The sequence below is a fragment of the Notothenia rossii genome, assembly GCF_949606895.1.
Source record: "Notothenia rossii genome assembly, chromosome: 1".
Taxonomy (NCBI): Eukaryota; Metazoa; Chordata; class Actinopteri; order Perciformes; family Nototheniidae; genus Notothenia; species Notothenia rossii.
In genome coordinates this window covers 82,113,810-82,136,839 of record NC_136912.1, presented here as the reverse complement: position 1 = coordinate 82,136,839, position 23,030 = coordinate 82,113,810, and the positions used below count along the sequence as shown (strand labels likewise).

The following is a 23,030-nucleotide window of genomic DNA, read 5'->3' as shown; positions in this document are numbered from 1 at the left end:
AATTGTGTTTGATATCATAACAACACAAGCTTTTTCAGGGAGCTTGTTCATAATTTGGATTTTATATAGTGTTACTTCATTTCCCAAGTACAGTTCATTTACAATGAAGAAAACACATTTCATGAATATATCCTTTTATATGCAAACAACAATACCTCATATTTTCGAGGATCTTCACTACTGGTTGAAAACTATGAATATTGTTAGCTGACAGAGAAGTGTAAATATATAATCATTTTAAGATAGATAGATAGAATCGGAGGGATGAAACCCTCTTTAATGGTCACACATGCAGAGCACACAGCACACACAGTGACATTTGTTCTCTGCATTTAACCCATCCTAGTACCAGGAGTCTAGTACTAGGTTGTATTAGATCAGTCATGTAGTATTTTTGCCCAGGCAGCATTTGAACTAAGTCTCCTTTCAGGATTTCCTCCTCTTCACCAGTTATTTCCTGTTTTCCCCGCTCTTCTCTCAGCAGTTCTTAGTTGTGTTTTTAGATGCTTTTCCTACCCAACAGAGGGCGCTCTCGCCATGTGTTTTAAAGTCAGGAGCAGGAATGCGAGTCAGTGGCACAGTGATGTCATTCAGCAGCAAGGCTGGACTGCACTTGAGGGAGGCACCCAGAGGTGACGGCACTGAGGGATGGGTGATTCCTCACACGTGTCCCCCTCCCTGATTTGAGGTTTCACAGATTTACCTCATCTCTAAAAAACGTGACCTTTCATACGTCAACTCTTATTAATGTAGAGCTACATTGGGGCGGTGCATTAAGTCAGCAACTTTGTCTCGTCTCCAGTGTAGCCGGGTTCGTTCTGTTAGCAAATGTGATGTGTCACCCTGGTAAATTTCCATATGTGGTTCAGCTGCTGACGGTGTGTGTATGTGTGAGTGAGAGAAAAAATGCTGACTCTCTTCAACATACAGGCTTTTTTTAATGTTGGCTTTAAGAGAGAGAGATAGAGAGAGAAGGAGTGTCTGCCAGAGTCCCACAGCAGTCCGCACACACTTCCTGTCTACCACCCTGCCTCTGACACACACACACACACACACACACACACACACACACACACACACACACACACACACACACACACACACACACACACACACACACACACACACACACACACACACACTGACAGAGGTTTTAGTTACACTAGCACAAGAGCAGCAGAGGTTTAGAAATCCATATCATATCAGGTCCCTCCCTTCTCCTCTCGTGTGTTTTCCTTTAATCCTCTTTTCTTCATTTATCTGTGCTGGTTCTTCTCTTTGTTCACTCTCTGCCTCTTTTTGTCTTCACCTTTCTATTTTTGTCTATCCTCTGTTTTTACTTCTTTTGTCTGCATTTCAGAGACTCTGTGATTCCTTTTGCCTCCATATTAATATCTTTTGCCGAGTTCTGCCTTTGTTCTCCTTCCCTTTATCACTCTGTCAGCCTCTCTGTCTCACCCCCTCTTCCTCTCTTCACACTATCGCCTTCTCATCAGTCACTTCAAAAGCTGCCGTTTGAAATGGGACTAAGACAGGAAGCAGCGTTGGGATGAAGAGAGATGGGAAGTACAAGGGCCAGAGTTTTTCAGGGAAAGTGAAACCCTGACAATAGGAAACAACAGCTATTTCAAAAGCATTTAGACTCTGCTATACATTCGAAAAACACACAGGCTTTTAGCAACAGAGAAGGACTCAAACTGTAATTTTTGTGAGGAAGTAACATTCCTCACGCAAGTAGAAAGTTCTGTTTAAAGTATGCATGCGTTACCATGTTAAATTTATGTTTGATTTGCCAGTTTTACATCTGGGGCTGCTGCAGAACTTCATCTCAGCATCTTGTTTCTTTTAAGTTTGTTTTTCAATCGTGGTTGAGAAGGATGTTGTTAATCGGTGAGCAGCGAAAGGGTTGAATAAAGATGATGCTGCTCACACTTGTGGTCAAAGAGCTGACATTGGATTCTGCAACGTAACTGTGAATTAACTTAATTTCAGTCACTTGTCAAGTAGCTATAAAGACATTGTTATTTCAAAAAAATATATATTTTAAAATAACACTCCAATACAGTCTGTGATTTGCCTGCAGTCCAACTGTCAACATTAATTATAATGAACACTTAAATCACTAGCAGATTTGTTTAGATCTGAGCAGCACTACACCACTAGTGTGAGAAAGGAATCTAATGACCATTAACGTCACTTTCAGTCTGCAGACATGAATTCCTGTTAGTGCGCTTCAGTAACCCCTAATTGCTCCAGTGTAGCTTTTTATTTGTTGACACTGGAGGACACACACTCTAAGTTTAATACAGGGGTAAATGTCAAGCAAGGTCTAGCAAGAAGATAAGTATGACATTATTACTTCCAAAGGAAAGGATTTTGGCAGCTGTTGCTCAAATATTAAAATAATACAAAAATGAAAACCCTTTAGAGAAATAGAGATGAATGATCAGCTATAGCAAAATAGAATAGGGAAGTAATACAGCATTTGATATTGACAATATTTCATTCAATTTGTTGCATAACATACTAGGTATTCATTATGACTGGTCTTTTCGATCTGTTTTTGGTCTGAAAAACAAACACTGTTTGACATCAGTCCTTCACTTATTAAGAGTTTTCAATCTGTCAACTTAAGACTACTCCTTACACCAGTAACATAAAACATTTCGATAGTCCCGTTTCTTAAAAGTTATATTTTCTAAAAAAAAGGCATCTTTTTTTTAAATGTATTTCCAAGGAAACTTGGTATAAGTCATTCATGTATTTCTCTCACCATGTCTGATGATGTCATCCCTGTAGGGCTTCCTGATTGGTGCACGACCAGAAAATGCGTGCCAGCCCATCGAGCCTCCGCCCAGGGACAACCTGACGGGGGCCTTCATCGTCCTCATCAAACGCTTCGACTGCAACTTCGACATCAAGGTACAGGGTTACACTGGTGGTGTGTTATAGACAGAAGTCCTTCCTGACCAGGCCACACCCTTAACCAACTTCATCCATCGCTAGTTTGATCCAAACACAACTATATCAACTTTATTTCAAAACATAACATAACTTGTTTTGTTCAGACAGGGAATTATGGCTCCTCTATTCACTTACAGGCTTCCCGTGCTTTTTTGGTCATTTTGGTGCCTAGCAAACATAGACAGCATCACTTATTTCAGCAGATTTTAATCATAAGGTCAAGCATCCAAAACAGTGTGTGAGGTAGAGTACATTTATGTGTGTTGCCTCACACTGCAATTATATCAGATCAAGTCCGGTTGCAACAGGAAAACAGGAAGTGGCCATTTCCCTAAACACATTTCCTGCAAGAGCATGTATCCCACTCCACTGCCTTGTCTAGTTTTGCATGTGATGCAGGACTTGTGGAGCTGGAATGTTGTGTTTGCCTTATAAACAGTGAAGAGGTTGAAAGATGGAACGAGAGACCGATCTGTTGAGGCACAAGGCAGTGTTCAGGGTGGTGAAGGAAGGATAAGTTTTGAGTATTGATATTTTCGCTTAGTTCCGCAGTATAGACAAAAACAACGCACGTGCCTTGTTTGCTACCGTTGACAGACTAACAAACCCCCCAGTGTCAGTAGCCTCTGAATTTCTATCCACCGAGGGCCTGCAATGAATTTGCCAAAACTGACAAAATTCAGAAAATCAGACAAGCAGTCAGTGACTCTGTATCAGGTACAGCAAATGTGTTGTCCCTATGTCCACCTAATATCAATTCAGACATCATGACACAAAACTTCTGAAATCCTCCTCCTGCTGCCTTGATATGGGACAGGATTTTTCTAAAATGTTTTTCATTGCTCGGCCACAGATCTACTTCATATAGTAAACAAGTCTCTTCACTCAGGTGTTTTTCCACAGGCCCTGAAAACTGCAGTCATTAAACCGCTCTTAAAAAAGAATAATCTAGATGCTTCAGTAATGAACAATTAGAGGCCCATATCAAACCTCCAATTTTTTTTGTTTTTCAACATGTGTTCCAGTCAGGCTTTCGACCAAACCACAGCACTGAGACTGCTCTTGTAAAGGTCTTCAAGGACATCGACTTAAACACAGAAAGTGGCAGAACTTCAGTGTTAGTATTATTAGATCTCAGTGTTGCGTTTGACACTGTGGACCACAATATATTACTAGACCGACTAGAAAAGTGGGTGGGACTTTCGGCAACAGTTCTAAATTGGTTTGAATCCTACTTAAAGTACAGAAACAACTTTGTTTCTATAGGTAAATACACATCTGAGTTGACAAATATGACATGTGTGGTTCCTCAAGGCTCCATCTTGGGGCCTCTTCTCTTTAACATCTACATGCTACCACTGGCTCAGATCATGAAAAACAACAAAATAAGTTAACATAGCTATGCGGATGGCACACACATTTCCGTAACAATTTCACCAGGAGACTATGCTCCAAGTGCATCGAACAAGTCAATGACTGGATGCGTCAGAACATTCTCCAATTAAACAAAGATAAAACTGAGGTAATGGTTTTTGGAGCCACTGGGACTGGTCAGCTTTCTGTCCCCAGAGTCAGAACTAAACATGGTAAAGCAGCGTTCAGTTATTATGCTCCAAATATCTGGAACAAACTCCCAGAAACCTGCAGGTCTGCTACAACTCTTACTACTTTTAAATCCAGGCTGAAAACTTTTCTTTTTGCCGCTGCTTTTAATTGATATATTCATATCTTAAACTGCACTGTATTTTTTTATTGTCTTTGCTTTTTAATGCCATTTTCTTGATGTCTTTCATTTTTGTAAAGCACTTTGAATTGCCTTGTGTTGAGTCCCCCCAAAGGTAGTTAAAGTCATTATTGGGGTTAGGTTAGTCCCCTACATGTGTCGTTTTGGTTTCAAGACCCTGGTTCGCGGAGGACACCAAAAAAGTCCTAGAAAAGACAACTTAAACTTAACTAATGTTCATTTAAAGAAAAGAGGAATAGTTTTGGCAAAAACTAAAAAGGTACCATGGGGTACAGGAGTCCGTTTTGGTTTCAAGACCCTGGTTCACAGAGGATACCAAAAAAGTAATAGAAAGACAAGGTAAACTTAAAGGTGGTGTATGTAATTTTGGAGAAACCAGCTCGAGTGCGCTAGAATTTGAAAATACACAGCCGGAAAAAATCTGCCACTTCCTTACAGAGCCCCTCCTCCAACACACACGAACACGCACATGACCAATGAGGGCACAAGATAAGTTTGAACACAGATGGACGGCTGACAGGCAGGTAGGCCATCCAGTTATTTTAGCTGGGCCGGCTAAAATGATTGGTCGTGCTTTTTACAGCTTCACGGCTTCCACAGATGAAATTGTTTTATGTATTTATTGTCAAATCATTTCATATATTCGTTGCTATCGGGATGTTAAGAGCATTCCATGGAATATAACAAAAAGTGTTTCTGAAATAAATGACATACCCCACCTTTAACTATGTGCATTTAAAAATAAAAAAGAGGAATAGTTTTGGCGAAAACTAAAAGGTACCATGGGGTCAGATTATAATTTTCCAAAGGGGGGTTCGTTTAGCATGAAAGACTTGAAATAACTAAAAGGACAAGTTAAACAAGAAAGAGGAAAGAAAGGGAGGTGATAGAAAACTATTTCTACTAAAAAGTTAGCAATGATTGTGAGTCAGACCTAAACATTTCAGAAGTGTGTATCTCACACTGCACTGTAACTTTTATTAATGTATCTTTGCTTTTAAATGAGTGTTTTTAGATATCATTTTTATGTTTCTTTATGCTATTAAAGGTGGGGTAGGTAAGTTTGAGGAACCGGCTCGAGATACACTTTTTGTTATATTCCATGGAATGCTCTCAACATCCCGATAGCAATGAATATATTAAATGCTTTGACAAAAAATCCATACAAAAATGTCATCTGTGGAAGCCGTAGTACTGTAAAAAGCACGAACAATCATTTTAGCCGGCCTGTCATCAAAATAACTGGATGGCCTACCTGCCTGCCAGTCTTCCATCTGTGCACAAACTTACCTCATGCCCTCATTGGTCATGTGGACGTTCGTGTGTGTTGGAGGAGGGGCTCTGTAAGGAAGTGGCAGATTTTTTCCTGCTGTGTATTTTCAAATTCTAGCGCACTCGAGCTGGTTTCTCCAAAACTACCTACCCCACCTTTAATGTCTTTCATTTTTGTAAAGCACTTTGAATTGCCTTGTGTTGAAATGTGCTATATAAATAAACTTGCCTTTCCTTGCCTAGAGGATGGGTGAAGAAGATAAAGGGGAAATAGAAAAAGAGTAACCTGCCTTTGTCCGGCCATTTTAAATCATATAACCTTGCTTAAAGTCTAATTAACCTATGCAAAGTCGAACACAGTGGCTCTAAATGAACCCAGAAGTGGGTCAGCTGCAGTTTTGAAGGAAACACATCAACTATTATTTTGCATACAAATAGAATTTGCTTCACCAGTTTCAATGTCTCTGCAAGATTCATTAATGATTACTACAAAATATGAAGAAAGTAGGAAAAGGTTGTGGCTCCATGTCTATTTATTTTGTATTCAAATGCTGTTCGACCCACAGACTTTCTCCAAGATTAACAATCATTGGTCTTGAAGATCGCCTGAGGGCCGAAACAGTTTCCCTCTTTGAGGTCTCCTTCCATTGATAAGCATCTCAATACAACCAAGATGTGTGTAACTTTTAAAGTATTTAACATGAAATAAAGTCCAAAACACTCTAGATATATATATATATATAAGTTACAGACGCTGGAGTCCTTGATGAAACACTTCTTATTATAGAATTTCAAAAATGTACTGTAGAGACATTCTTTCCCGACCTGCAGACATCCTGAATCGTTGCCAGATGCTTCAGCAGTGAACACATTACCTTTCCCCCAGAAAACCTCACGTTTGCGGTTTAACACTTGATACATCTGGCAATGGAGCTAGAAGCAAGTGAGTTTTATTATTAATACAGAACCCTCCGTTGATTCCCAAAATGGTTTGTGCCAAAAGTAAAAAGTGACGTTTTTTTTAAAGTTTCTTTTAGTCACTTACATTTTTTCACTTTTGCTTTAAAGGGAACTAAAAGCATAAAACACCATGTGGTAGATGCATCTTAAAGCTCAGGGTTTTCATGAGTTCAGAGTAAAAACAGAAGAGAAGATGGAAAGCAGTGAGGTAGCGAGAGGAGAGAAAAGCCAGCCAGGATTAGGAGAGTGAGAGCAGAGATGATTAATGGGGGGCTAAGCGAGGAAAGCATGCAGCCTCTTGGCATCTCTCTGCTTTTTACCCTCATACTTCTCACTCTTACCTTTTCACTCCCTTGTACTCCCCCCCCCCTGTTGATTCACTCTCACATTTCCTGTCCACCCCTCTTTCACACATTTATTTTCTTGGCACTTTCTCTCTGTTAGTCTTTCACTCTCGCTCATACAGCCTTAGAAGGTCTTACTGCTTCACACACACACACACACACACACACACACACACACACACACACACACACACACACACACACACACACACACACACACACACACACACACACACACACACACACACACACACACACACACACACACACACACACACACACACACACACACACACACACACAGAAACATGTTGACAGACATGGCAGTGAGGTGTTCCCTCTGCTGGAGTGTAACCAGACTCCACATAGCTGTGCGTTAGACAGACACACTATATAAACATTATACACACACACACACACACACACACACACACACACACACACACACACACACACACACACACACACACACACACACACACACACAACAGTCTCTCTGAACTATGTCAGGTTTGACATTTAACCTCCTGCAACCCTCAAAGGAGCAACTTTGACTTGTTGAAGTTTACTCTGCTTTCTCCTTGTTGAGAGTAGATTTCTCCATTTTGACTGTAACCTCGCAGCACTTGTTCCCCCAGTTGGGTCATAAAAAGCACATTAATAGTCCCATGACATGCTTTTCCGGTTATTACCCGTCCCCTTGTGTGTTATGTAGCTGTAAACGGTCTGCAAAGTCACTGTGACGAAGGTAACTTTGTCACTGTGGACTGACGGCTTCGGGCCTTGTAATATTGCACATGTGGTTTAGTTTGAAAGTGTTCCCCCTCCCGTTTTGTCTGTGGCTGGTGATTTTGTTCACCTGGTGCCCTGTGTTATCTCCTCCCCCCCCCCCCCCCCCCCACCTGTGTCTTATTGGCCTGATTAGTGTGTGTGTATTTAGGCTCTGTTTTCCCTGTCAGTGGACAGGTAGTGTGTGTGAGATCCTTGTGGCTGCTGACTGTGTTCAGGTGGACAGCAATTGAGGCTGTGAATCATGTGCCCATGATTTGAATTAATGCCCACATCGGGTTGTATTTGGACGTTGGTCAGAGTGACGTAACGGACCACTCCGCGGAGCTTTGCACACGCACACACACACTCACTCACTCAGCCTTATCTTTTCTCAGCCGCGGATCTCCGCGGCTCCGCGGATCTCCGCACAGTCGCACACACACACAGCCTGGCTGGCAGTTTGTGTGTGTGCGCTCAGGCTGAGTTCCTCGGTGTCTCGCAGGCCCCACGCAGCAACCAGGAAACGACACCAGTAATCCAGCTCACACTGTCCGCTCCTCGAGCTCCAAAGGGCGGAGCAGCGAGCCCTGCAACGTCCCGCCATCACGGCACCCAGACCCCACGCAGCATTCTCATCTGTTTGTCATTACTGGTGTTATTTTCTGGTTGCTAACAAACGCCATTGTAACACATAGACACTGATGTTCCGCTGTAACGAAGGTGGACCCATCAGAACAGAGTGGGCGAGCTGACCAAGAGCATAGTGGGCTCATATAGGGAGGGGGGGGCAGGAGCTCCAACAAGCCGTTTAGGACAGAGTGAATACACATGCTATACAGAGACGCTGTATGAGAAACCAATGTGATTTTGGAACATTGAACAATGTAAATCTATTCTAGTAGACCTCAACAATGGAATTATGATCAGTAGAAATGGCCATGTCATGGGACCTTTAACACTGTAATACATTTCTCACCAGCAGCACCTCAAAGTAAGTTTTGACAAAGGCCAGATTGAGTTTTAGTTTATCATCAAGTAAAAATACCAACAGAGATTTTTAGAGGTAGAAAAGATTTATGGTGGTCTCTTTTTGTAGTATTTACTTTGTAGAGTGCTGTTTAGAGACTTTATTGTTACTATTGTAGAATTGTCTCAGCTCATTTTAAAGCAAACAATTAATATGATGTTTTCTTAAAGCCTTCTGTTGATTTCTGTTTATGCTACCTGTTTTCCCCATATTGGTTTGTTTGTCACATTGTGGCTTGACTGTGAAAAGGAACATAGTCTGTTCTTTGTTTTAACTATGCCTCACCCCATATGCTCTTGTTAGAATGTGGATTGCAAGCTCTGTTCTCTTGAATCAACACCCTTTAACTGCCTACTTACTCACAAACTGATGGACTGCAGTGAAAAAATGTTTACATTTTTTGCTTTGCTTTTTAGTTGGTGTTATGACAACTGGCCACTTGTCTTATAGACTTAATATTGAGATAATTGAATGCAGCAAAAGTAGATTTCCCAGGATGTGGGAAAGTTTTGCAAATGCTAAATATGCATGGTTTAAAATAGGGTGTGTCCAAAGCCTATTGGTTTACCCCATGTCCCCTCTCCCTGCATTTCCTGTCAGCGTTTCCACTGACACTAACAAAATATAGGAAAAATGCCAAAATAAATCTTACACAAAGAAGTGACCTAGTTTGCCATCAAAAGCATCATATTTAACATATTATAGGTGTGTCTTTGTATGACTTACTTGCTATAACAAATATGTCTCTCATTTCATTTTCATTTCAAACCTTTATTTAACGAGACGAGAGTCTCTCTTAATACATCCATGTGTTTACTGCTTATATTTAAACTTCTCATGAGGATAGCAAAACTAACTTAAGGTAAAATTACGATGAGCTTTGATCACATCGCATCAGGCTGGAAAAAGATGCTGTGTGTGTTATAGTCTGTGTCTTTCTTTCTTTTCATATTTTCTTATTTCCTTATCTCCTTTCCTATCTCCTTTCCCCCCTCTCTTCTCTCCATTCCTGTCCTCGATTTTTTCTCCCTCATTATTTTCTTTCATCCACACACACATTCACAGTCTGGCTTCGCTGTCTGACTTCATTGTCTGGCTTAATGATTGCACATATCTTAAAACAAACACATATACTGTATCTACACTTTTTGTCTCTCGCTCTTTTACACACACACACACACACACACACACACACACACACACACACACACACACACACACACACACACACACACACACACACACACACACACACACACACACTCTGCCATTGGCACTCATTGTCTCTCTATCACTATTGTAGTTGCTTTTTCCTCTTACACATGTCTTCCTCTCTCCCTTTGTCCCACACATGTTCAGTTTGTTGCTAGCATTCCACCTTGAATTCCACACACACACACACACACACACACACACACACACACACACACACACACACACACACACACACACACACACACCCTCTCTCCCTCGCCTGGCTCAGTTCCCTCCAGAAGCTGCAGGGAAACAAAGGAATAATAGATTCCATCTTGACTGAGACGACACACTTGTGTGTGTGTGTGTGCCTGTGTGGGTGTTGAGCAGGGGTGTCACCCCCCAACATTCCCGCTGTGTCGTCTCATTGCCTTCCATTTCTCTCTCTCTCTCTCTCTCTCTCTCTCTCTCTCTCTCTCTCTCTCTCTCTCTCTCTCTCTCTCTCTCTCCGCTGCCCCTCTATAGCGTTTAGCCACCAGCAGCCAGAGAGCAACAGTGCAGGGATTTAATGGATCTGTGGCCGCGATGGCACAATGAAACGGACACTCACACACTTAACCCTCCGTCAAGTGTTAACTCCTCCAACCACTGAGTGTGTGTGTGTGTATGCGTGCATCTATGTATGTGTGTGTGTTTGTGTGTTGCGATAAGACATGATAGAGAGGAGGGCGAATGTCGAGAGAGAGAAAGAGAGTGTTTGAGATGAGGAGGGGTGATGGGATCATGTGGAAGGGTGTTAATAGGTGTGTGTGTGTGTGTGTGTGTGTGTGTGTGTGTGTGTGTGTGTGTGTGTGTGTGTGTGTGTGTGTGTGTGTGTGTGTGTGTGTGTGTGTGTGTGTGTGTGTGTGTGTGTGTGTGTGTGTGTGTGTGTGTGTGTGTGTGTGTGTGTGTGTGTGTGTGTGTGTGTGTGTGTGTGTGTGTGTGTGTGTGTGTGTGTGTGTGTGTGTGTGTGATATAGGAAAGCATTTCTCTAAGGCTGTTCCTTTTTTGAAATAAATCTCCCGAGGGGCAGGGTTTGGACTTCCTGTACGCTGGGAGGGGGGATCACTGGTGACCTTTTTGACCTTTCAGTCCGAACAGGAAACTTGATACCCTTTTCCTCCCTCCCTCCCTTCTATGAACACCCCCTGTGCCTCCCTTACTTAGCAAGATTCTTTGCTGACTGCCTCCCCGTCACACTGCTGCCCTCCAATAACTCACACACACGCACACTCGACATACATTGAGACATAATGTCCTAGTTATGTAACATGTACCAAGGTATGTCGAGCTCTGTTGAACCACGTTGTTCCCCTCTTTCTTCTCTTCCCCTTATTGGCTGTATTTTACCCATTCAGTCTGTTTCTGCTGCCCTCTATATGTCATCGCCTTCAGTTTTCTATTGAACAAAACTTTTAAAAAACTCAATCTGTTTTATTTGTGTTTCTGTGGATGGATTATGCGGCTGCTCATATCATTGGAAGATTTGAAATAAAGAATACTGAGGTTGCTGTTGGGATGAATGGGGTATAAATCTAATCTGGAGGTTATCGGGATCTACTGCAGAACATAAAAGTGAACCTTTGTGCATTTCACAGAACATCAGCAACTGTATCTACAGCTGAAAACCGTTAGCCAGTAAGTTTTAAACCCACAAAAATAGATAGATGGGTCTTGAAGTGAAGAAAACCTCTCTGTATAGTATGTTATCCAGCAATATCGGCCTTAAGGTAACTTTAGCTAACATTCGCCATATTAAATGTTCCCTGTGTAGCGCCACACTGCAGGTTGTGTCTTGTGGGTGTTTTAAACAGCAGCCTGCTATGGCCTTAAATGGATGCTATGAGACCAGTGGAAGTGAACAAAATCATAACAGTTTTAAACCATAGGGCTTAACAGTTAGCAATCACTGTAAAACTCCATCAAGCTGATATAAGCTGCGAGCTAAGTTGATCATTCTCTGTAGATCACCACTACAGGAGACCAATGTCATGATACATTGTAATACAAATATGGATTGTTACATTAAAGAAAAGTGAATCAGTACAGGTATTGAACATCTTCTTTTATTTGTTTTGTAAGTTGGGACTGTGTAAAATAGTCCAGTGGATGTTGGATATGACAGTTTATTGCCTGCTAATAGAAAATATCCCACTCTGAGACCTCCAGACGGTCATGTTATGAGAGAGAGTCCAAGCCTTGCCTGGCAAAGGGCCGGTCAGACTAAACGTCCTGTCTGGTATAAATGTTTTTTGTCCTTTCAGGAAGCTGTGAACTTCATGTGACAGGGCAGAGATTAGGTATCAAACTCTAAACAATTCTCACATTGAAAACCATTTACCAGAAGAGCTCAATGTAACACCGTACAGTGATATAGACTCAAGGTTGACAGATTAATGAGCCAGACAACAAGAGACCGCATGTGAGGTGTTTGAGATCGTTTAGAAACAGGGACCATATATATATATAGACATTTTTATTCATTGGGATAAACCCCTTGAGATGCACAATCTCGTTTTCAAGGGGGTCCCGACCGGACCATAACTTAGCAGAGAGCAGAGTCAAATGTTTTCTATTTTCAAATGTGAAATGTTCAGTACATACTGTATCTAGGTCACAGTTCTTTAAAAACAAAAACAAATTGAAGTTAACCTTATCAAAGTTATAGTCAAATACTATAGTCATGAAAGAATACACATACAAATTGAAACTATATATACATTTCTGGCCCTTATTAAAACTAACAATTAGGTTACTTATTATACATTATTTGGTATACTTAAAACTGGTGTTCTTGTGAAGAAAATAATATTTGTCTTTATTCGATACCTCGATCTCCCTTTTACAAATGCCGACTTTGTATAATTCACTAATCATTTTATTATTCAGACTCCTTCGTTCAACATTTATGAATTCCTTTTAATCTCAACTTTTGTATCATCTTTACACCTTTTGAGAGTGGCAAAGGGCTGCGGAAAAGAAAAACCTGGTGCATGAGATAATGTAATCTGTGATGGAGTTCGCATCATGCCGTCGACTGACAGCCGGTCCATCCAGCTGTAATGATGCTGCTAGGATACAGTAAAGAGAAAGACAGAGGTGAAAGTCCCTCAGCTTATCTTGAGGTGTGAGCATAACAGGCTCCTTCCCCTGTTTTTTATATTATCAACAAATCAAACATCCTGTCGGGAAAGTTCTTGATGAGTTGGAAGCGGTCACAAGGGCTCTATTCCCTCTGTATATCTGTCAAGTCAGCTTCTGAGTCAGTTTTAAAATGGTCTGCTGTGAGTTTGCTTCACCAGCTGCAGCTTCACTTGGTCAGCTTTTGATCTTATGGTGGGACATTTCCCATCTAACCTTGCTTCTTACCTCTGCCTTACAGTAAGTGTGTGTTATTGTGCGGCCTGTATTTTCTGCAGTGACCTCACTGCCCCCAAGCTACACACACACCAGTCACACACACAACAGACACACACAGGCCTCAGTCTCTATTCAAACAATGATGTAGCTTCCTGCACACGCTCACTCAGTCTTATGACAGGGTATGACTATGGCTGACTGGATGTGTGACTAGCTCGAGTGTGAGAGGGGGAGAGACACAGAGAGAAAGAGAGATTTTGTGTAGATGTTGCAACTATACAGAGCTTTAGCAATGCTATATGTAACTATGCTAATACGACTATTGAATTGAATTGACAGAGAAAGAGAGAGGGCAATAGCCATATTTCATGTGGTTGTGTTGTTTTTCTGTTGTGCAATCTGTTGTGGCAACAAACAGCTCCGCCCTTTTGTCTATAGGGCAAATACATTTAGTGGTCATACACACTTATAATTACAGGTCCAATTATTACTGATGTTAATCACTCCAGCCTGCATCTGTTAATGTTTTAATGCTTGATTATCCATTTATTTGTGAAGGGAAAAGTACTCTTACAATTTGTTCCGCCCTCATACAGCGGTGATTTGGCTGAGCACACTATGGCAGTTGGTACCTACCATTATAGTATGAAATAAGAAATGATGGCTTTATTTCTACAGAACCTGGTCTACACAGTGCTACAAAAATATGAATACATACAAAATGTAATGTGTTTTTAATCAAAGATATGCAAAATGTGTTCAAAAAGAACGTTCAATTGGGGAAATAAAGTGTCATTACAATGTGTACATTCTCTTTATAACTCCTTTTTATTGCGAATATAATCTCACGCACACGAGGAAGTGAGATGCGTGCAGTGTTATCAGTATACACAACTTTCCCTGCAGTTTTATTGAACCCTTTATCTAATCAGCCGTCTGGACCTTGAAACTCAAACCCAGCTCTGCACTGCGCAGCATTCCTCTGAAACACCAAGGGGAGAGGAGGAGGAGGGGAGGGTGGGATGGATGAGAAAAGAGGGGAGGGAAAGATTAAAGGTGGGAAGGAGGAAATATCAGAGAAGGGGCCGGGAGAAATTCTGGAGTTGTTTGGCTGTCAGGATGATATAACAAGGGTAATGAGGAGAGAAGGAGGAGGAGGAGGTTACATTCAGAGAAGAGCAAGGTAGGGAAGAGGAAAAGGAAGAAGAGGAATTTTGCGAGAGAGGGGAACTGAGATGGCAAAGAGGGGAGGAGAAATACAAGTTAGTGAAGAGGAAGAGAGAAGGGTTAGGGTAGAAGAGAGGAGGAGAAGAGAATGGGTAGAAAAAGGGGAGACAGGAGGGAGAGAGTTGGTTAAGGGAGGAGGAAATGAGGACCTGATGGGGAGCTGCTGTCCAAACAGAGGAGCGCAGCAGGGCTTCGCCGCATCTGACACAGTTTAGGGAAATTGTAACCACTGGAGGTGTACTTTTACAGACCTCCAAACCGACTTTTAGATGCAAATCAAGCGCTCCTGGTATATCCTCGTATTTATTCCGCCACAATCTCAGGAGGTGTATTTTGGTCGGTATACAAAAAGTAACTTAGTTCAGGTCTGGAGATGAAGAAGAGAAGACAAGTAAAAGATGAGGGGGAGTTAGAGGGATGGAAACAGGAGACATGTTTCATGGGAAGTATGATGATTGAAAGTATGATACAGAGAGATCATTGGCTACAGTGTAATGTTAAATAACTTGAAGCCGTGGTCAAATGGAGCAATAATAATGTCCTAAGAACAAATGTAAATATGTCTTAAAATAATGTGTGCTTGTACTTATTTCAAGAATAATTATAAATCATGTAAATGAACTTTTCTCATCGATATAATATCTGTGAATAAAAATCCCAACAATGATGAGATTCTGCGAAAATACAGTGACACCCTTTATTATATATACTTAAATGTTGTGTGAGAGCGCTGTGCTGTACGGCTCTGACTCATTTACACAAAGCTGAGGTCAAAGCTGCTCTATGCAAATGCTGACCAGCGACTGCAACAGTCTGCACGCAGGTCATTTATACTGCCCGAGCTGCACAGGGCAGGAGGGCGGATGATACATGGACCGCAAAACTGGAAAAACAGATGGAGGAGGAACTAGGACAGTGGGTCAGGGGGAAATGGGAGGAAGAGAAAAAGGATGTGTGAAGGAAATGATGTCAGTGCTAGAGGAGAGGCAGACACAATGTGCTACTGCTGCATGAGGAGAGGGTGCAGTGTTGTCAGCAGATAAACACAGGACTGAAGATGCAGCACTTATTGACACACACACACACACACACACACACACACACACACACACACACACACACACACACACACACACACACACACACACACACACACACACACACACACACACACACACACACACACACACACACACACACACACACACACACACACAGAGTGATGCAGCAATATTAGTAATGCTATCAGCAGATTGTCCAAAGCACCAGTCTGACTGCCACTAGTGTAGGAGTGGAAAGGCAGATATAACCTGTGTGTGGAGGCATATTTACCATGATTTTTTGATCTCTTGAAAGATAATGCTTATCTATTTATTACATTCATGTTTAATGAGATTCTAATCGAATATAAACCCATGACAAACTGATTTATAGAGTGTGCTCTCCTCCTCCTTGGGATCTAAATGGTTAAGTCCAGCAGCAGTGAGTCAGGCCGCTCCAGGTGGCACCGTTTACACATCTCCAGTCAACCGTGGCCAATTGAAGTGAGGTCCAGACACACAAACTCACACACCGGCAAGCTAATGCACATAGTTATCAATAGTTCAGTGACCTGTAGTGGAAAAGTACTTTGAAATGCTATTTTTTTCCCATGTTGCACTTGTAAACATGTTTTTTTCCTTCTCAACAATACCTTCCTTCACATTCATTCAATCCCACACATCTACAGGAAGCTGCTTGGTACAAACACACTGTGTAGCGCTGTTGGCTTCCTAACAGCTGCAACCTTCTTATGGGCATGTAAACTCTCAAGGCCTGCTTTATGCTGAGTCAGAGTTCAGCAGGTTTGAATCGGCAACTTCTGCACTGTGCAGTGTTGCTGTCAAAACCTGCTGAATGCTGTGTTTACCAAATGCAGATTGGTTGAGTTAGGAAAGGTGTTTGAAACAGTTTTCCACCTCAGGGTTTCTCATATCATTTTTATTATGAAATCTGATTTTTCATAGCTAAGCCCGCAGCTTGTGTTTATCCTTTTGATAACATCTCACAGTCAGCCTCTTTAGCTTTTGCTCAAACCAGTAATGATCTATATTTAGAAAAATGTGATTCACATGTTGGTGACAGGAAGTTGTTAACATTTATCAGAGATTTATTTTAAGTACCATCAGAACAACATGTTTTTGAGATAACAATGAGAAAGTATTAATTCTTTTATCATTATACATTTTTTACTGTATGGCACACTTTGTTTTTAACCTCCTGACAAAAAGCTGGAGCTTGTCAAGTACACTTGTAGGGCTCCAAAAACGACAGCCAATTAAATGGAGTCCAATCTGCCTTTTAGAAAAATCCATAATTGGTCGACCTCATAAAAATAATCTTTAATACCAGTGCTGCGGGCCAAGTCAAAATATGGTCTGCACACCACAGGGTGCCACGATGAGAAAACAAGCATCAGATGGTCATTATGCTTCCACTTTCTTTTGAATCCAAAGCCGGACGGTACAACAAGTGAAACCTAATGTGGCAAAGAGAAAACAGCGCGAAAGGTTTCTCGAGCCAAGTAATGGCGCCACATGACGTCAAGATGCCCTTTTAAAGGCACGTAGCCATTCGTTTTTCCACTGTAGCTGGACAAATATAATGTTGCTCTGTCATCTTTCTTAAAATAAAGAGCTTAAGAGGTTCTACCAAAATGACACAATGTACTTTTGAACAGATATGTTTTATTGTATTTTCCCATAATGGTGTTTGTGTTTAGAGGGATATCATGAAGGAGAGCAGCAGGGTTTATGTGTGGTCCCACAGACATAACAACAATTAAGTGGTTTAATGAAGGCTGTTAAATTGACATGGAGAATGGCGCTATACGGCTCAGCGTGATTATTTGCAGATGGTAGAAGAGCAGCCCAAATGATATATTCTTTTTCTAAGCGTATGTGTGTTAATGTGCTTATATTAACACACTCGCGTTCTATTCTACTTTAATTTATTTGTAAAGGCTTCACATCTCATATTCTCTTTCTCTTTTTTTCTGTCCTCCATCTCTTTCCCCCCCCTCTCCTCTGTCTCAGGAATGCATTGAATGTCCTTATCTTTGCCCAGGCAAACACAAGGGTGAGCCAGCAGCAGAGGTTGAATTCCTCTGCAGATCCCAGGCAGACAGACCGAACCACTATGGCATCTGGAGGCCTACAGCCATAATGGCTCTTTCCTCTTACTGTAAAATCCCCCCGAAAGACACAAAGCTAAACCCAAGGCCAGACTGCTGAGAGTTAACACAGCAGCAGGGTAGCAGACCTTTTTTGTCTTCTATCAGAACCTACATTTGTTATATTACCAAGTAGTAGTATAGCTACAGCAGGAAACAAACAAAGTCGCTGAGAGGCTGAGGTATATACCAGGCCTGTTTGATATTGTATGACACGCAAAAAAAAGTACTTGCTGAGATCAAAACTCAATCAATAGTAATGTAGTTTAATGAAAGTAATGCGATGATCAGACATAAACATTGTAATAATAATAATAATCAAAGCAATCATAAATCTTGCGGTCAACAAAAAGTACAACGACCCTGAGTCCCCCTCTCTTCCACACACACACCTCACGCAGGTGAACAGGATTATAATTCCCCTGAGTGCCGCCCATAACCATGTGACCCAAAGCAAGCAACCCATTGCGATTAAACAAATATCTTATGATAATACTAACCATTACTCAAATATAAAACTAGTACAAAACAGATGTGTAGATTCAAAATGCATTATTCTGTACGTTTCGTGGCTGCTACATTACATTCATAATTGGATAGAGGACAAATGTACTGACCTGTATTCAACACAGCTGGCCCCGGTTTGGCCTGTGGCAGCTCTAACAGTAGTTTCCTACTTGACATTTAGGTAGCAGCATGGCTCAGGAGGAAGAGCAGCCGTCTAGTGATCATAAAATGTTCTGGTCATTTACCATGACTTTAATTCCAATAACCTTGATGACCAATAGGTTGAGGTGTAACATGAGGCAAATCACACGACATGCACAAACCAAGTCCAAGTCAAATGCTCTAGGTCACCAACTACATTTGTCCAAGGGCCCAAATTAATCCTAGACACACTTTTGGGGTCCAGAGATTTATATATAATTGATTAATATGTTCACTTTATTGAAAAATGTATCTTTTTTTTTTATAAGCCTGTATCCGGGGTAATAAAACTGAAAGCAGTCCTGATTGGCAGGGAAAGGAATCAACTTTTTTATTAATACCATGTCCTGATTGGTGGGAAACAGTTGCAGGATATAAGAAAATAGTTTGGCATTCACGCAAAAATATCACTGTCAAGAGCCTCAAGCGTAAAGTTGACGTGGAAAACCGCAGTTTTAATGAGGAATGGACGGATAAATACGCATTCATCCTGCCATCGTTCAATAAGGCTACACCTGTTTGCCTTATCTGCAAAGAAACGGTCGCTGTTGCAAAAGGACACAGCGACGTTTTTTGACGAGCGTGGGGCTTCGAACCCTTGTAACTCGGGGTGACATGGGTGGGGGGCGAAGGCACTAACCACTCCGCCAACGCCACAGTCACCATATTGTATATATAGGACATAGAACAAATGAAACCGATAAAATAGTGCAATGGTTAATGTGAGTGCTATGCTTTTCCTGTCTGCCTGACAATTGTTGGTTATAAAATAATTGCCTCAAATGTAATATCTTGTCTTGATTAGTTTGCTCAGTTAAGCGTTTAAACAACGTCATTTGATAATCTAATAGGACTTCATGAGCAATGCAGAAGATGAGATGAACAGTTCCTGAGATATGCGAAGGACATACAGCCAGACAGAGATTCATACTTTATAGCTACGCTTACACACTTAAAATCACAGACAGAAATCCCTGTTCACCTAGCTCTCTTTTCCTCAGTACAAAAACTAATCTAGACTTTTTATTTTGTGTGTGTGATCCAGACAGCCTGCCTCAAGACGCACACAGTAGCCATTGATACCTCCACACAATGCACCCTCACAAGAAAACACATGGGATCACAATGCTGCGGCTGCTTCACGTATGCCTGTGCATAAAATTACAATGACAAGGAACAGACAAAAGAGAGTGCTGTGCTGTATTAGCATCCATGCCGTCCACAATATATATACACACACACACACACACACACACACACACACACACACACACACACACACACACACACACACACACACACACACACACACACACTTCACTCCTCAGATTTTTAAATGAATTTCCTTGCGTCACATCAGAGTACAATGCTGGTACAGAGGCCTGTTTTAGCTGCAGGGCTAACACACTGCAGCACTGGTTGTTAGTGTGAGCGAACCTCTTCAATAATGTAACACAGCGGATGACTTTCATATGTTTCAGAGTGTGTGTCCCATGCTCTACTGATTTACTTTACTTGGTACAATTTGCACCGTCACACATCACTGTCTCGTTTTAGGTCAGTTGTTCATTTATAATAGCTCTGAGTAATAATTAACATCAGCATCTCCTCTGGGGTTTCACATGCATGTGGTTTAAAGAAAGAACATCTGAGATTGTTGTACTTCGTTAAATATTATCAATCAGTGATGTTTTCATGTCAGTTTTTTTAGTGTCTGCCACAATACCTGAAGCTGTTCTTTCTGCCTATATCTTAACAACAGTTTTCTTATTATTACATTATACAAAGATAGCTGCATCTTTTCCCTGTTTAGAGAAACGAACAAGACAGTCAGAGCTTTTTATTTGGATCTAAGAACCAGCCTGGGATGTTATCGTCCTGTGAAAAAGCCATCAAATCTGCAGTTATCTTCTCAAATAACATTATTTCCTGTCCTGCCTCTGAACAGGAATTGGATCAAATCAACACAATGTATACTGAATAATGAATTAAACAGATGTGAGCTTGGTTTGATGATCAGGCTGATGTTCTTCAGCTCTGGCCCTAAAATATAGCATAAACATGAGGTGCATAGCTTTTTTCTGTTACAATCTTAAAAGCTTTAGGGATGATCTTAACTTAAATCTGCTTGATTTGGCTTTATTGTGTTTAATATTGTCCATCTTTTATCCCCAATCCAATCATTCTTAACAACATTTTGTTGTTCTTGTATTGAATCAGTCAAATGTACACTGTTGGAATAAAGTTTTTTCTCAACCATTGATAGCATTGTCACTAGTTGGCAGGATAGCTGCCTTTGTTCCCTTTATATTAAATGAGTTGGAGGGACATTAAAATGATCTGATACAAATAGTTTTCCCCGTCAATTTCAGAGGGGAACATTCACTATCCAAATGATATTTCTCTCTTTGTCAGAACACATAATGAGTCATTCCGGGATATATATCGCCACTTCCTATTTCCTCCACCACATCTGCTGTGAACAATCCTCCACAACAATGGCTGTACAGGATACTATATGTGTACGAGCCACACAAACAGCCGCGCAGATCCTCATGACATCGGTTTCCCCTGCGTCCATGATCACATGGTCCTCTGCTGCAGGAAATACCTCTTTCAATCCTGACTCAGTGTCTAATACTGAAGAGTTTTCTGGACACTTTACTACTGTAGCTTGCATCTCGTTACATTTAAGTAATCACTCAAATTTAACAAAGTACATTTCTTGCTAAATCTATTGTGTTATGTAACTTCAAAAAATATAGAAAGAAAATGCTCTGAGCCTCATGCAGGCACATCCCTCGTCTACTGTATTTAGAACATTTTAAGATACTGTATGTGTTGACGGATAAAAATAATTGCCATTTAGAGTATACACACACACACACACACTCACACGCACACACACACACACACACACACACACACACACACACACACACACACACACTCACACACACACTCACACTCACACTCACACTCACACTCACACACACACACACACACACACACACACACACACACACACACACACTGTGGACAGGTTACACAGAAAGTTTTAGCATCTGTTTTTGTGCAGCATTGGGAAGCTTAACTTTTTTTCCGATGTGGTGGGGGGGGGGGGATTTTGATTAATGAGAGTGTGGACATGGTGGCATGTTTATGCAACAGCTTAAAGTTGCACATGGATATACACAAGGCTACACTTTTATGCTAACTGAGCCAATATTTGTCGTAAGAAGGCTACGAACTTAAATGAAGGACGTACCTATACCACAGGGCTTTAAAACTAAATTACCTCAAATATAAATTGTTTTTTTGTTAATTGTAACGGATGCTGTCACAATTTAAAAATATTAACTTGGTTATACTTAAAAATCATTTGTAAATGTTGTTGGATTTTAGTGTGTGTTTTATCCTTGTATTAGAATACCTAATAGGTAAGCCGCAGCAGCTTCCTGTCTTACTTTTCTTTTTCATTTTGGCGGTAAAGTCCTTCTTTAGTTGTCATTTGGATTATTGTGGCAGAGAGACCGTGTTTTGCTCCAGGCTCCTGCCGTTTTGCAGGGATTAAAACCTGTGACCTCTGTTATATAAAATAAGAAGCAAATTTAAACAACAACAGGCGACAGGGATAAAGTCATAAAGGTTGAAATGTTAAATATCTTTAATTGTGCAAAACCAGTTTCGACTTTCCGCATTTATCAAACCTTCCTACAGTATTCATCCCACTCTCACTGCGTGTGACGCTTCTGATCAACAAATGCTTCCAGTCAGTGTTTATCATGGAGGACGAGCTGTGTGGGCGTCAAATGCAAACATCTTTTCTCTTGCAAACACTTCCTGGGAAACTGGCCTTGCACATGTTGTTGAATGCTACTGTGAAACTGCTACTGTCCTCTCAGACTGCTGCTGCAGGAAACTAGTATCTAAAGCCCTTTTGGGAATTCAGTTTACAAGGCCAGATGATACATGAGTTAATATTGGCAGTAAAAAGCATCCTTGAACTAGAAGTGCTACATTTGTTAGGCTAATGTTTGTACGTATCAGATTTGAGAATGCATTTAACCCTATCTGAAATCCTCTCAGCAGCAACAGAGCGTGCTCTCCCTTCTAACCACAGCAGGTTTCAATGTCATGTCAAATGTGGTTTGTCTGATTTGGTCACACAATTTGCCACATAACCACTCTTATCAGACATACAGCCTT

The 23,030-nt window shown here is 41.1% G+C and overlaps 1 protein-coding gene across 1 annotated transcript in view; it reads left to right on the top strand.

Annotated features, from left to right (window-relative positions):
• Positions 1-2,763: 2,763 nt before the first annotated feature.
• The window catches only part of rnf13 (ring finger protein 13), a 32,658-nt gene continuing 12,391 nt past the window's right edge, over positions 2,764-23,030 (top strand). Inside the window, exon 1 of the mRNA XM_079688588.1 lies at positions 2,764-2,922. The gene's annotated coding sequence lies outside the window, so the exon portion shown is untranslated. The remainder of the gene's footprint in view (positions 2,923-23,030) is intronic.